This window comes from Carcharodon carcharias, chromosome 3 (genome assembly GCF_017639515.1).
Source record: "Carcharodon carcharias isolate sCarCar2 chromosome 3, sCarCar2.pri, whole genome shotgun sequence".
In the NCBI taxonomy this organism is placed as follows: domain Eukaryota; kingdom Metazoa; phylum Chordata; class Chondrichthyes; order Lamniformes; family Lamnidae; genus Carcharodon; species Carcharodon carcharias.
In genome coordinates this window covers 169,072,861-169,089,629 of record NC_054469.1, presented here as the reverse complement: position 1 = coordinate 169,089,629, position 16,769 = coordinate 169,072,861, and positions in this window count along the sequence as shown.

The window sequence follows — 16,769 nt, the reverse complement described above, 5'->3', positions numbered from 1 at the left end:
GAAGAAATTCAATCGCATCTCAGTTTTAAATGAGTGTCTCCTTATCATGTAACTATGTCCCCAGTTCGAGCTTCCCCATCTAGTGAAAACATCTTTTAAATATCTACCCTGTCAAGCCCCCTCAGAATTTTGCACATTTAAATAAGATCACCCCTGATTCTTCTAAACTCTAATGAGAAAAGCCTAACCTGTTTAGCCATTCTTGATAAGTCAACCCCTTCATCCCAGGAATCATCCTAGTGAATCTCTTTTGAACTGCCTCCAATGCCAGTATATCCTTTCTTAAATACAGGGACCAAAATTGTGCACAGTAGCCTAGGTGTGCCCTCATCAACACGCTGTACAGTTGTAACAAGATTTCCCTATTTTTAAACTCCAACCCCCTAGAAATACAGGCCAAAATTCCAATTGCCTTCTTAATTACTTGCTGCACCTGCATGTTAACTTTTTGTGTTTCATGCACAAGAACACCCGAATTTCTCTGTGCTGCACTTTTTTTGGAGTCTCTCTTCATTTAAATAATAATCTGCCTTTTGATTTTTCCTACCAAAGTGTATGACCTCACATTCTCCTACATTAAACTCCATCTGCCAAGTTTTCCTTGTGGGACAGTTTGTGCTGTTACTGGGAGATAATATTAGAGTGAAAAACCAAGGTACACAGAGAATTGAGAGATACAGATAGCACTAGAGTAGGAAATAGTAAGGTATTAGCTGGGGTCAGAGTAAGAGAGAATATAATACTGGTATAAATTAGGGTTACTCTGCATGTATGCGAATGCGCAAAGTATCATAAATAAATGGTGAGCTGCAGGCACAGATAGCCACATAGAAATATTATGTTTTGCTAATAATGGAGACCTGGCCCAAAAAGGGCAAGACTAAACATTCCAGAATAAAAAGAGTTCGGGATAGATAGGGAAAGAAAAAAAAACAGGAGGAGTAGCAGTATTGATTAAGGAAAACATTACAGTGCTGGAGAGAAAGGATGTCCCAGAAGGGTCAGAATTAGAGTCTGTTTGTTTGGAGTTAAGAAACCATTAGGGGTGGAATCTTATGGCCCTGTCATGGTGGGGCCAGGGCCGTAAAGTGCGGCAAGCCATTCAAAAACCCATTGCCTTTGGTGGGACAGGAAAATCCCGCCAGCAACAGGAGCTGTAAAATTCCACCTCAGAGGTACCATTACATTCCTGGGTGTGTTCTACTGGCCACCAACTAGTGGGAAAGATATAGAGAAGCAAATTTGCAAGGAAATTACAGAAAGATGCAAGAATGATAGAATAGCAATAATAGGGGACTTTAATTAACTCAATGTAGGGTAGAATTTTCCCCTCCCACCAGTGGTGGAGTTCATGGCAGCTGGGGGCAGAGAATATGCCAGGTTGAAAAAAATCGGTTTCCTGTTGGCGAGAAATGACAGTGGGAACCTGCGGTCCTAACCATCATGGCGGGTTAATGGCCTTTTCTGGTGAAGCTCGTTGGGTACTGAATTTGCATGTCATGCATGCTAATTAAAACAGCAACAGACCAGAATCGTCCCCCCTCCCCCGGCATATCTTCCGCTGCGCCAGCGGGAATTCACACCATCCAATTCACAACTGGACAAACATGGCATGCACATGGCAAGAGAGTTAAGAGCGCTTACCTGAGAAGCCACTCCTGGAGTACTGGAGGAGGACCACATGACCCCAGGTCAGGTGCATGCCAAGGAAATGACGGCAGCGGTCGGGATGTAGGGGTGGTGTTGGAAGACAGAAGGGTGGAGGGATTCGGAACATATGGGGGGATTGGTGTCGGAACATAGGGTGGGGAGGGGATTGCTGGAAGACACAAGGGGGGATTAACCAGAAAGGCTTGCGGGGGGGTGATGGTTTGGGGGCCACCAGGAAGGCTTGAGGGGCACAGGCAGTTCAGAGGGAGGGGTCAGTGCTGTCAATGCTGGATTTTTGGGCAGGTTCGAATTGAGGGCACTGATAGTAGGAAGGTACTGTGAATGTGAGAGTGGTCAATAGGATGTAGGGTGGGACGGTAAAGGTCCAGGTGTGGCTGGAATAGTTCTTGTCAGGGGGGTTGTTCACAGGGTGAGACTTTTCACAAGGATCTGGGGAGTGGTCAGGATCAGGGTGGGCATGATGTCTGTGACAGGTGTGGGCTCAGCAGAGAGGGAAGGCATTTGATGGGTAATGGTGATAGCCTCGAGGATGATAGGGGGAGGTTCAAGATAACACAGGGAGGCGGTCAATGATAATAGGTTAGGGGCTGGGTTACAGGAGGAGGTTAAAAAGCATTGGACAGTGCCTGGAGGGTGGCACACACCATCCTGAGGCAAAGGTAGATCAGGATGTCGACGCCCTCAGCAGAAAAACCTCTAGGTGGGAGGAGAGTCATCAGGTTGGCGGAGCCAAAGGTCAGCTCAACTGGACAACTGAAGGAGAACCCTGATAATCTATCCTGACAATGCAAAGATCTCCCTATGGAGTCTAGAGGGTAGTGGAGGGAAGGGGAACAGTGTGGGTGGGAGGCTTCTCACAAATGGCTTGCATGAGCCTTGGCAAAAAGCGATGCCTCGATGCACAGGCAGGATTCAGGGGCACACAGACCCAGCCTTGGTCCACCACCCTTGAAGGAAGGGGACTGCACACAGCCAATAACATAAGCAGCAGCAAGAAAAACCCAGGAGACATGTATGAAGTGAAATGATTCATATATTTACCAAGGTGCTGAAACTATATACAATGTTTGTACACCTGTGCCAGCAGTGTTAATTTTATACTTCTTAACCTTACTTACCCTACCAATACATCAAGGTGCTGCACTGACATCTGCAGTGGAGGTGGAGGCAACCTGCTGACAACAATGCCCTCTCGCCTCTGATGACTTTGTCGGGTGTCCACTGGAGGGCCGAGGCCTGGAGGGCTCTGCCTTCTATGGGTCTTCTGCTCTGGGGCAGGTTCACCCTCAGTGGTCTCAGAGGCTGGAGCTGATGGGGCCACAGCCAGAGGAGACTCAGAATGTATGGATGCCCCTGGAGTGTCCTGGTGGAAGCCCCAAGGGACTTCCTCACTTTGGGTATTCAAGGGCCACTCCCTGATTTCGTGAGGAGAAAGGGCACCTGGAGGGAGGTCGGGATGCCCCATCCCCCTCTCATCTAGCCACTGCACAAGCTTACCCATGGCTAGGGTGATAGAGTGCAGATGAGAGCACATATCCAGCAAAAACTCTGCATTCTGCTGACCAGGGTCTTCATCGCATCTGCCATCCTCCGCCTGGAGACCTCCATATGCTCACATGCCACGGCCAGAGCCATGACATCAGAGAGCACACGGATGTACTCCTCCATCTCTCGTGCCTCTGTTGAGGGTCTTTGAGAGGTCTGCCTGATGTTCCCCTGCGTCTCTTTGATAATCCAGCATCTTTCCCATGAGCACTTCCTGAGGCTCATCATGTGACTCTGACTTAGCAGGAGCTTCTTTTCCAGCAGTCCTCTGAGTACCAGAGACCTTAGCTCTCACTGCCTCCCCATGCTGCAGACATGTATCTCTGAGTGAACACCAGGGTGTGAGCCCAAGCCTAGCGTAGACATCCCACCCACTGAGGTCTGTGTCTCTGTACTGGTGGAGGATGCAGGTGAATGCTGTGATGGCTCTGCAGATGTGAAGAATTGCTCATCTGAGCTCTCCTGAGAGCTGGGGCTTACTTCTGGAGGGGTGGCTGTCTTCCTCCTATTCCTAATGGCACTTGGAATGGAGAGAATAGAGAATGAGTGATAGTCTAGGCTGTCTCTTACATTGCACACAGCATCACCCTCAGATTCTGATTTTCAGAGATTAGGCATGGTCCCTCACTGGATACTTGGAGCAGGCCGACCTCGCCGTTGCCACAGAAGCAACTACGACCCTCCCCTGCCAGCTCAGCAGTCTGCTGTTCAATTTGTGTGCAGGTTTGGATGTCGGCCATGCTCCCTCCTGCCTTGTTTCTCTCTCTCTCTCTCGCCTATTGTGTGCTGCTTCTCCTGCATAAAGATAGATAGATGGATTGTGAGCCCTTCTGGTGCAGGAGCAGGCTGCATGCTGCTAATTCTGTGGCTAACACATAACCTCCTGGCTCCCCAAAGCTGTGCACCATGTACAAGCACAAATGAGAAAGTTGAGGGAATACTGTCCACTTGCCTGGCTAAGCGTATCTCCAACAGCACTCAGGAAGCTGGATACTATCCAGGACAAAGCAAGCCACTTGATTGACACCCCATCCAGCACATTGAGTCCCTCCACCAGTGACCCATAGTGGCATCTGTGTGTGCTATGTGAAAGATGTACTGATGCTTCCCCAAGGCTACTGCGGCAGCCTCCTGCAGACCCATGAGCTCTAGCAGCTATAAGGCCAGAGGCACCAGAGGTATGGGTTCAACAGCACCTGCAAGTTGCCCTCTACTCCAACTCCCATCTGCCACCGCACCCCCACCCCCCCCACCCCCCACCCCCATACAATGTCTGTGCCTTCAGCGTGACTGGGCTAGCAATCTGCTGTTGCCTCCCTTCCAGCAGACCATGGACTGCAGTGGGGCAATGAGGCAACACGCCAGGACCTTCTCAAGGGCTTTTAGGGATGGGTGACATAAATGCTGGTCTTGCCATTGAAGCTCACATCCCATGCCAGATTCAGAAGAATGGCGAGGTGGGATTAGAGAGTCAAATGTTCACTTATCTTGTCAGTGCGGATCAAATCATTCATCCGTTTCCAGCACTGCAGGGCAGTCCTTCTTTACGCCCCTCTGGAGGTCATCATGGTGACCTCCTCTCAGGCTGTTATGGTGAGTTGGATGGGCCTCCCGCTCCCATCCCTGGGAAAGAGGATGTCCCTCCTGTCCCCCACAGCCTGAATGAGAGTCTCCAGGGAGGCATCCTGAAACATGAGGCTGGTGCTTGGTGCCTTCTCAAGACCAACTCAGTGCCTTGAAGTTCTGGTGCACTGAATCACTGGCTGTCCATGTGCCTTTTAAATATGGCTCCCAGACACGATGGTGGGATGCGCGACTTCCTGTCCGCCCTGCCATGCGATACATTGCAAACCATGCGTATACATAATTAATAGATGGGGAGTGCACAATTGCACGTAATGTCCTGCCTTGTTCATCAGCGAGGAACACTCAGGGTTCCCACTCCCGCCACGGAATGTATGGCAGGAGGGGAGGATTCCAGCCATAGACGGGGATAGTAATCGTATAAAGGGCAGAGAGGGGCAAGAGTTTCTACAGTGTGTTCAAGAGAATTTTCTACATCGGCATGTTTCCAGTCCAATGTGGAAGGTGGCATTGTGGATCTTGTTCTGGGGAATGAGGTGGGTCAAGTATTTCAAGTTTCAGTAGGAGAACACGTAGGGGGCAGTCTTCATAGTATCATAAAGTTTAGATTAGTTATGGAAAAGGACAAAGAGCAATCCAGAATAAAAGTACTTATTTGAGGGAGGGCCAATTTCGGTGGAGGTGAGAACAGACCTGGCCCAGATAAATTGGAATCAAGGATTACCACGGAAAACTGTAAGGGAATAGTAGCCTACCTTTAAAGCAGAGATAGTTCAGATAGAGTCAAAGTATATTCCCACTGGGGGAAAGGTAGGGCAAACAAATTCAGAGCTCCCTGGACAACCAAAGCGATAGAGGGTGAGGTAAAGCAAAAAAAGGTTGAATCTGTTAGATGTTAGGTGGACAACAGAATTGAAAAGAAGGCTGAACATAGAAGATTCAGAAGGGAAGTTACAAAATAAGAGAAGCAAAGAGAGAGTATGATGAGATATTAGCAGCTAAAGTGAAATCCAAAAGCCTGCTACAGGCATATAAATGGTAAAAGTGCAGTAAAAGGAGGAATGGGACCAATTATGGATTTAAAAGGAGATTGACACATGGAAGCAGGGGGCATGGCTGAGGTAGTAAATGTGTACTTTGCACCTGTCTATACCAAGGAAGAAGATGCCACCCAGTGTTAAAGGGGAGGTAGTGGAGACAACAGCAGGGCTAAAATCAATGAAGAGAAGGCTTTAGATAAGCTGGCAATACATAAATTTGATAAGTCACCAGGACCAGATGAGATGCATCCAAGGATGCTGAGTGAAGTAAGGGTAGAGATTGAGGAGGCACTAGCCGTAATTTTCCAACCTACCTTTGATATGGGGTGGTGCCTCTGTTTCAAATGCAAATTTCAAAAATGATTGTAAGGATAAGCCTCACAACTACAGACCAGTTAGTTTAACCTTGGTAATGGAGACGCTTATGCAAATGATAATACTGGACAAAATCAACAGTCAGTTGGGAAAATGTAAATCAATTAAGGAAAGCTAGCACAGATTTGTTAAGGGAAAATCATGTTCAACTAAATTGTTTGAGGCTGATGAAGGTAATGCGATTGATGTGGTATATATGGACTTCCAAAGGAATTTTGACGAAGTGCCACACAACAGGTTTATAAACAAGGTTAAGTTTCATGGAATAAAAGAGACAGTAGCAGCATGGATACAAAATTGGCCAAGTGACAGAGAACAGAGTGATGGTGAACAGTTGTTTTCCAGACCAGGAAAGTTTTTATAGTGAGGTCTCTAGTGCTCAATGTTAGGACTACTGCTTTTCTTATTCTATATTAATAACCTAGCTTTTGTTATACAGGCCACATTTCAAAATTCACGAATGACACAAAACTTGGAAGCACTGTGAACTGTGAGGAGGATAGTGTTAAACTTCCAAATGACATAGGCTGGTGAAATGGGAGGACAAATGGTAGATGAAAGTTATTACAGTGCTTTGTGAAGTGATTTGTTTTGGTAGGAAGACCGAGGAGAGGCAATATAAAGTAAAAGTGTACAATTCTAAAGGGAGTGCATGAGCAGAGAGATTTGGGATTTTTGTGCACATATCATTAAAGTTGGCAGGGAAGGTTGGGTAAGTGGTTAATAAAGCATATGGGATCCGGGGTTTTATAAATGGGGCCAAGAGTACATAAGAAAGGAAGTTATGATAAACCTGTATAAAACTCTGGGTTGGCCTCAACTAGAGTATTGTCTACAATTCTGGGCACTGTACTTTAGGCAGGATGTGAAGGCATTAGAGATGACACAGAAAAGATTAATGAGGATGTTACTTCATTTATACAGATAGATTAGAGAAGCTGGATCTGTTCTCCAAGGAGAGGGGAAGATTGAAAGGAGATTTAATAGAGGTATTCAGAGGGGTTTGGACTGAGTAGATAGGGAGAAATTGTCCCCATTAGTGGAAGGATCGAGAGCCAGAGGACACAGGTTAATGGTGATTGGCAAAAGAAACAACGATGATACGAGCAAGAACATTTTTTACACAGCGAGTGTTTAAGACCTGGAATGCATATCTGAGATTGTGATGGAGGCAGATTTAATCAAGGCCTTTAAAAGAGATTTGGGTAATGACCTGAAGTGTAAAAAATTGCAGGGCTATGAGGAAAAGGCAAGGGAGTGAGACTAGATGATTTGCTCTTGCAGTGAACAGACATGGACATGATGGCTTTAATAGCCTTCTGTGGCGTAACCACTCTACGCATCTATGTGATGTAGGCTGGGATGGAATGGATTCCTTCCAGATATAAGGTGGGAGTCCATTGGAATGGATGCATATTTTAAGGCCGTGGTTTCTAACATAGCAAAAAAGCAAAATAAATTGGCAACTGTGTAAGAAAATTTTGCTCACATATGCAGTGGATGTTTCATATTTGAAATGCTAGGAATAATGGCAATAAATTAAACATAGGATTGCTAAACAAAAGAAGAGCAAAGCCCATCTAAATAGGGATTTCTCGTTCTCATTTTCATCAACCTTTTCTTTTCAGCTGAACTATTTTCTTGTCTTTTATCCTTTCTGATTAAAAACAATGAAAGGTCAATTTCTTAATTCGATACCATTTTGCCCAAGTTTCCCCTCCTCAGTATCAAGATCTTTGATAGGGTCATGTCTACTCACCTTGGTGCTATGCTGGCTCACATGATCCATCCTGACAGGTCCTCCTTGGACCCAAGCCAGACAATTCACAACAACATCTATTGGGTCCAGGACCTGGTTCATCATCCCCAGGGGCCTGTCGGCTGCTGGCTTTTCCTTGTGTCAGGAGAAAGCATTCAATAAAGTGAATTGCAGATACTTATTTGGAACTCTGTGAGCATTCGGGTTCGGGATGCATTTTGTTGCTGGATCCAACTTTTATATGCTGCCTCAGAATGTCTGATTAATGTTAACAATGCCTCTTCACTTTGGTAAGGGGCGCGCAAGGTGACAGGTGACTATACTGGAGTGAGATGGAGACTGAGTGGGTAGCGAATTAGGTTCAGGTGGTAAGTTCTGGTAAGTCCTTTTTAGGTTTTAACTATAGATTAAGAATCAAGATCTGACACATTACTAACCTTAAAGTAAATTAGGTTAGCTTATTAAACAGAAAACTGCACCGAGTAGCAGTTATCTGTCAATCACCTGAAAGCAGTTGGTTCAAGTGGTGCTAATTACTGTAGCATGAAGCTAAACTAGCTAGTGACTCATCAGAGGGTCTATAAAAGAGACAGGCTTTTCAAACTGCACAATCAGTAAGAGTACACGAGGAGACAGGCGACTATGCCAGAGTGAAACGGAGGCTGAGTGAGTAGTGAATTAGGTTCACGTGGGGATTCAGTGCACCCATAGAAATTATTATAAGTTAATTAATTGAGTAAATAAATTAAGTTAACTAAATAACATAAGTAACAATGGCTGTTCAGGTGTTATGTAACAGCTCTGGAAGGTGGGAATTTTTGGACACCAAGTCAATCAATGACAAACACATCTGCAGTAAGTGTAAGCAGCTAGAGGAATTCCGAATCAGGATTATTGATCTGGAAGCCAAATTGCAGGCGCTGCACAGCATAAGGGAGAAGGAGAAATATCTGGGCACTTTGTTGGAGAAGATGGTCACACCTCTTAGAATAGGGTCTCCTGTTTTGGTCAGCAGTGCAGGACAGGAGGATGTGGCTGTCAGTGAGACAAGTAATGAGACCAAGTAGACAGTAGTGGAGAAGCCTCAGACTTTGCAATTATCAAACAGGTTTGAGATGCTCACAACCTGCGTTGCTGAAAGTGAGGTCTGTAAGGTGGATGAGCAGGTTGGCCATGGCACCATGGTAAAGGAAGCCATTAAAGCGGGGAGCATACGGGAATGTAGTGTTAGTAGGGAACAGTATATTAAGGGGGATTGACACTTTTCTCTGCGGCAAAGAGCGAGATTCCAGAGGGCTGTGTTGCCTGCCCGGTGCCAGGATTCAGGGCTGGAGAGGAACTTGCAGTAGGATGGGGAGGATCCAGTCATATGGTCCATGTAGGTACCAACAATATAGGCAGGACAAAGAATCAGGTTCTGCTTACTCAATGTGAGAAGCTAGGGACTGAATTAAGAAGCAGAACCTCAAAGGTATTATTACTCGAGCCATGTGCAAATTAGCATTGGACAAATAAGATTAGGCATGGCTCAAAAACTGGTGTGGGACAAGTGGGTTCCAGTTTGTGGCACCAGTACTGGGGAAAGTGGGGGCAGTACCGTTGGAACCATCTGGGACATGTGCGCTTGCAAGTCGCATAACTAGGAAAGTAGAGAGGGCTTTAAACTAAAAAGGGGTGAGCGATCAAGTTTAGGTGGATGTAGCAAATCAAAGGGTAGATTCAAGGCAGGAGAGCATCATAATAATATGGGAAATGAGGGTCATAGACTAGAAGGAAGGTACAGAGAGAAAAAACCTAAGAATACATCACTAATCAAGACTAGATGTTACAATGGTAACAAAAAGACAAAACTAAAGACTCTGTATCTGAATGCACATAGCATTCATAACAAAGTAAATGAATTGATAGTGCACATTGAAGTAAATAAATATGATCTTATTGCCATTATGAAAACGTGGTTGCATGATGACAAGGATTGGTTCCTGAATATTGAGCAGTATATGATATTCAAGAAGAATAGGAAGCTAGGTAAAGGTGGGGTAGTTGCACTGTTAATCAAGGATGGCATTGATGCAATAGTTAGAGATGACCTTGGTTCAAGAAATCAGGATATAGAATCAGTTTGTGTGGAGATGAGGAATAGTAGGGGAAATAAGTCACTATTGGGAGTGGTCTACAGGCCCCTAATAACCACAATGTAGGACAAAGTATACAAGAAGAAATATTGGGTGCTTATGATAAAAGGACAGCAATAGTCATGGATGATTTCAATCTACATATGAACTGGAAAAATCAGATTGACAGTAATAGCTTGGATAAGGAGTTCTTAGAATGCTTTTGAGATAATTTCTTAGACCAGTATGTTCTGGAACCAACCAGAGAGCAGATTATAAACAAAAACAAAAACAGAATTACCTGGAAAAACTCAGCAGGTCTGGCAGCATCAGCGGAGAAGAAAAGAGTTGACGTTTCGAGTCCTCATGACCCTTCGACAGAACGAGTTCTGTCGAAGGGTCATGAGGACTCGAAACGTCAACTCTTTTCTTCTCCGCTGATGCTGCCAGGCCTGCTGAGTTTTTCCAGGTAATTCTGTTTTTGTTTTTGTTTTGGATTTCCAGCTTCCGCAGTTTTTTTGTTTTTATCTCTGAGAGCAGATTATATTTGACTTGGTATTGTGTAATGTTACAGGATTAATTAATGACCTCAGAGTGAAGGCACCCCAAGGTAACAGCAGCCACAAGAGGATTGAATTTTACACACAGTTTGAAAAGGAGAAGAGTGGGTCTAAGACCGGTATTTTAAACTTCAAGTAACTATGTGGGCATAAAAGCTGAGTTAGCTGAAGTGAACTGGGATACTAGGCTAGGGGATAGATCAAGACAGAAGCAGTGGCTGACACTTAAGAGGATATTTAAGAATACTCAGAATAAGTATATTTCTACTATAAAGAGAAATTCTAAAGGGAGGACCCGCCATTTGTGGTTAACTAAAGAAGTTAAGGAAAGCATCGAATGCTAGGAAAAAGCACATAACTGTGCAAAGATGAGTGGCATGTCAGGTGATTGGTCAGAATATAAAGAATGGCAGAGAATGACTAAAAGGTTAATCGGGGAAAGAAATTAGAGTGTGAGAAGAAGTTAGCTAGAAATGTAAAAATGGATAGCAAGAGTTTCTACAAGTATTTAAAAAGGAAAAAAGTAAGTAAAGTGAGTGTTGGTCCTCTAGCGATTAACAGTGGGGAATTAATAGTAGATAATACGGAAATGGCAAATGAAATTGTGCGCAGTTATATGCTTTTTCCTTGAGCTTGATGCTTTCCTTAACTTATTTAGTTAACCACAAAATAGTGGATCCTCCTCTTAGAATTTCTCTTTATAGTAGAAATATACTTATTCTGAGTATTCTGAAATATCCCCTTAAATGTCTACCACTGCTTCTCTATTGATCTATCCCCTAGCCTAGTATCCCAGTTCACTTCAGCTAGCTCAGCTTTTATGCCCACATGGTTGCTTTAAGTTCAAAATACCAGTCTTAGACCCACTCTTCTCCTTTTCAATATTTTGCTTCTGGCTTCACTATAGAGGATACAAAAACATTCCAACAATAGCTGGAAACCGGGAGGTAGAAGGCAGAGGGAATCTTGGTGAAATTACAAGTGAAGTGGTACTGAGCAAACTGATGGAGCTGTGGGCTGACAAGTCTCCGGGTCCTGATGGGTTTCATCCTAGGGCAAGGGTTGCATCCGGCCCGTGGTGAGATTTCAAAAGATATATCTTGGAAAACAACTCCTAAATAAATAGTCATAGAACAAAGAAAACACATAGTTGACACAAATTAATAACTGCCTTGCCAACAATTTCATGGAAATGCTGCCTCTTTCAGTAAAGCCTATTCGTAAGCAATTTTTTAACAGGCAGTCAGCTGCTGGTTAGGCCAAAAAACATTTGCTGCTTCTATCTGTCTTTTAAAAATGCTGCACAACATAATGTGTTGCTAATTACTTTAAAACACACCTGGAACCAAACAAAATACTGAACCAAGTAATGTGTGCTTCATTGCTGAGCTGATTGTAGGTGAAAATATAATCGACATGGCTGAGAAGCCAATGCTTTTGCTATAACATTTCTTAATTCCAACCTCACTCAATCTCCTTATGAAGACACCCAGCAGAGGGTAAATGCAAGGCAAAGTAATAGATCTCTCCCCACAGTGTTGCCATGCAGCCTGTGAATTGGCGCTGCTGTATGACTGTTACTGAGACAACACATAAGTCATCATAAAACAAAAACAGAATTACCTGGAAAAACTCAGCAGGTCTGGCAGCATCGGTGGAGAAGAAAAGAGTTGACGTTTCGAGTCCTCATGACCCTTCGACAGAACTGATTGAATGTTAGAAGAGGGGTGAAATATATGCTGGTTTAAGGTGGTGGAGGGGTGGGGGTGGGGAAAGAGAAGTGGGGTGGGGGTGATGTGGTTGTAGGGGCAAGCAAGCAGTGATAGGAGCAGATAATCAAAAGATGTCACAGACAATGGAACAAAGAAGTGTGGAAGGTGGTGATATTATCTAAACAAATGTGCTAATTAAGAATGGATGGCAGGACACTCAAGGTACAGCTCTAGTGGGGGTGGGGTGGAAAGACTAGCCCGGCATACAAGATTTAAAAATAATGGAAATAGGTGGGAAAAGAAAAATCTATATAAATTATTGGAAAAAACAGAAGGAAGGGGGAAGAAATGGAAAGGGGGTGGGGATTGAGGAGGGAGTTCAAGATCTAAAGTTGTTGAATTCCATATTCAGTCCGGAAGGCTGTAAAGTGCCTAGTCGGAAGATGAGGTGCTGTTCCTCCAGTTTGCGTTGGGCTTCACTGGAACAATGCAGCAAGCCAAGGACAGACATGTAGGCAAGAGAGCAGGGTGGAGTGTTAAAATGGCAAGCGACGGGGAGGTTTGGGTCTTTCTTGTTGACAGACCGCAAGTGTTCTGCAAAGCAGTCGCCCAGTTTACGTTTGGTCTCTCCAATGTAGAGGAGAACGCATTGAGAGCAACGAATGCAGTAGACTATGTTGGGGGAAATGCAAGTGAAATGCTGCTTTACTTGAAAGGAGTGTTTGGGCCTTTGAACGGTGAGGAGAGAGGAAGTGAAGGGGCAGATGTTGCATCTTTTGTGTGGGCATGGGGAGGTGCCATAGGTAGGGGTTGATGAGTAGGGGGTGATGGAGGAGTGGACCAGGGTGTCCCAGAGGGAACGATCCCTACGGAGTGCCGCCGGGGGGGTGAGGGGAAGATGTGTTTAGTGGTGGCATCATGCTGGAGTTGGCGGAAATGGCGGAGGACGATCCTTTGAATGCGGAGGCTGATGGGGTGATAAGTGAGGATAAGGGGGACACTATCATGTTTCTGGGAGGGAGGAGAAGGCTTGAGAGCAGATGCATTTTTAAATCTTGTATGCCAGGCTAGTCTTTCCACCCCTCCCCCACTAGAGTTGTACCTTGAGTGCTCTGCCATCCATTCTTAATTAGCACATTCGTTTAGATAATATCACCACCTTCCACACTTCTTTGTTCCATTGTCTGTGACATCTTTTAATTATCTGCTCTTATCACTGCTTGCTTGTCCCTACAACCACACCACCCCCATCCCACTTCTCTTTCCCCACCGCCCCCCCACCCCACCTCCTTAAACCAGCATATATTTCACCCCTCTTCTAACATTCAATCAGTTCTGTCGAAGGGTCATGAGGACTCGAAACATCAACTCTTTTCTTCTCCACCGATGCTGCCAGACCTGCTGAGTTTTTCCAGGTAATTCTGTTTTTGTTTTGGATTTCCAGCATCCGCAGTTTTTTGTTTTTATTTTTTTACATAATTCATCATGACAGTTATCCTGTTATTTGTTCTGTCATTTACTGGTTTCCCCACTTGCTTCAGACACCTAAAGTCATTGATTAAGAGCCAGGAGGAAATATATTTCAGTTCACTGCACTTGCAACTGCAATTATAGTACCAAATTTAAAATTCAACAGGTACACAGTAATTTTGGTATTTTTGTGTATCATATGTTTCCTTTAACAGATTTTTCCTGTCCCATTTTTCTAATATCTCAAATGCCATTTTCTAACACTTAGAGCAGTGTCCGGGGTGAGGAATCAGTGGCAGATACTGATCATTTATCAGCTGGGAATGTCAGCGCAACGATGGATGGTTGGATAAAGCTTTGATTTTCTCAGAAAATTCTTGGACTATTAGTACAGTGTTAAAATCTCCACTTGCATCAGGATGTTCTTCTGTTTGTTACATCTCCCTGTGCTAGGCCAGTGTTATGGAAAATACCTAAATCAAACGTCTGAATATCTCTGCGCATAAAAATCCTAGAGGGAAACTTTAAACAACTGTCATAATCTTTCATTTTATGTGTTATGTTTGAGATGCGACTCTAAATTCAGGAAACAGACCACCAGTTTTTGAGGTTTTGCATTAAACTAAATGAAACATTTTATTAATTTACACAGGTTAAAATATATATACACATGGCTACAAATTACTACTATCATAACTTTTAACAAATTCCCAAACTAATCTCCATTAAGGCAACAGCAACCCATAGACTTAACCAAACACCAGGCAAAGCATTTTCATCTTATGAATTCCAAAAAGGGTTCTTTTCACATTGGTTCCTGTGGAGGCAGTTGGAGGCTTACAGCTGCCTTTTGATCTCACATTGCCTCTATTCTGCACACCCAAAAACTGCTGAGGTTATACCTACCACCACCCATTGAATGTAAATTCTCATTGCATCACCAGCCTCTTCTAACAATAAAACCCCTTTCAAAGTACCAATTTTATTAGTAATATAAACATATGGCTTGGTGTCTGCTAGATAGGTGTCAGTTTTCACCCCACTTCTTGGATGCTCTATTCAAAAAATGCAAATGCAAAATGCAAAAACTAGTACACATCAAAGCACCCAGACTAGCTGGCTTTAATCTAATTAAGACACACCCACAGCCTAAACCTCTATTTTAAAAGAAAAATATTTTCCAATAATATTATATACATTAATAGCTTCATGACATCTGTGAGAAACAAATTTCTTTCAGGAGTTCAAAAGTAACTATTGCAGTTAAGTCTGTTAATCTTAAAGCAAACATGCTCACATCAGAAACAAAGTCTCTTGTAAGGTGATCTCCATGGATGGTTAGAAGTTTCCTTGCAGCGATTAAGTATTGTTTGGGATGGTTTAATATTGGCTTCTCTACTTGTCCTAGCCAAAATCTCCCCCAGGATAGAATAAGATTGTACCTTTGCTCCCTCCTCCTTTCTCTGCTAAGTGGTTAATGTTTTATTCTTATTTAATATGACAAATCGAATGCCTCTGTCATGTTCTTCCATTAATGCTCTGTTTCTGGTTCTAAGCTGGAAATCTAGAACTCAGTGGCACCTTATGAATCCCTGAGCTGTTTATCCGATTGAGGGTTTTTTTTACTAGTTCAAGGCTACACATTGCCTAATGGAGGCATCCTGTGATATTCCCGCTGTTAAACTGTGCGCTTCTTTTAGCATTTCGGTTGGTGTTCAATGCAGATCGGATTCTGCTCATTCAAAGCAACCCTGTCCATTTTGGTTCACTGCCACTCTCCTGCAACACCCTGGAGATTGACCTCTGGACCACACTCTCCTGGGAGGATGAGGAAAGGAGGACGCTAGGGCATATCGGCTGGGGACCACCCCATAACAAAATCTAATCCCAAAACCTAACCAAGTTCAGCAAGGGAGGCAAGTTCAGACTGTGCCATCTTTTTATTATTCATTCATGGGATGCAAACGTCACTGGCTAGGCCAGCATTTATTGTCCATCTCTAATTGTCCTTGAGAAGGTGGTGGCAAGGCAAACTCCACCATTTAAAGATCACCACCAGCGGCAGTCACAGCCTACTGTGTTCATGTTCCTGGCAAACACGGCAGTAATGGGCAGGAGGTTTTTAAGGTGGCAGTAATGCAGAATGAAATACCAGTCATTATGAACAGCATAGAATCTACAATAACAAGGGTTGTTAATGAACAGAAAACTCAGTCATCGCATTAAAACAATGGGTGAGTTGAATGTTTCTGTATCCTCTGTTAAAAAAAATAATAATTTGGTTTTTATGTGTGTGTGGCCCACAACTCATTTTGCCTATGTGTGAGTGGCCCTTGATATGAATAAGTTCCCCTGCCCTAGGATCATTAAAGAGGTGGCTAATGTAGTAGTCGATTCATTGGTGTTACTTTTCCAAAATTTGCTGGATTCTGGAAAGGTTCTATCAGACTAGAAAGTAGCAAATATAACCCCTCTATTCAAGAAGGGAAGAAGGCAGAGTACAGGAAACTATAGACCAGCTAGCTTGATGTCTGTCATGGGAAGCACATTAGAATTGATCATTAAGGAGGTTATAGCTGGGCAATTGGAGAAACTCAAGGTAATCAGGAAAAGTCAGCTAGGTTTTGTGAAAGGGAAATGTTTAACTAATTAACTGAAGTTCTTTGAAGGAGAAACATGCGCTGTGGATAAAGGAGAGCCTTTAGATGTGCTGTACTTCCATTTCCAGAAGGCATTTGATAAGGTGCCACATCAAAGGTTATTGTGGAAAATAAAAGATCCTGGTGTAGAGGGTAACATATTAGCATGGGTAGAAAATTGGTTGGCTGGCAGAAAACAGAGTATGCATAAATGGGTCTTTTTCTGATTGACAGGATGTGACGACTGGAGTCCCGCAGGGGTCTGTGCTGAGGCCTCAACTTTTTACAATTTATTTCAAT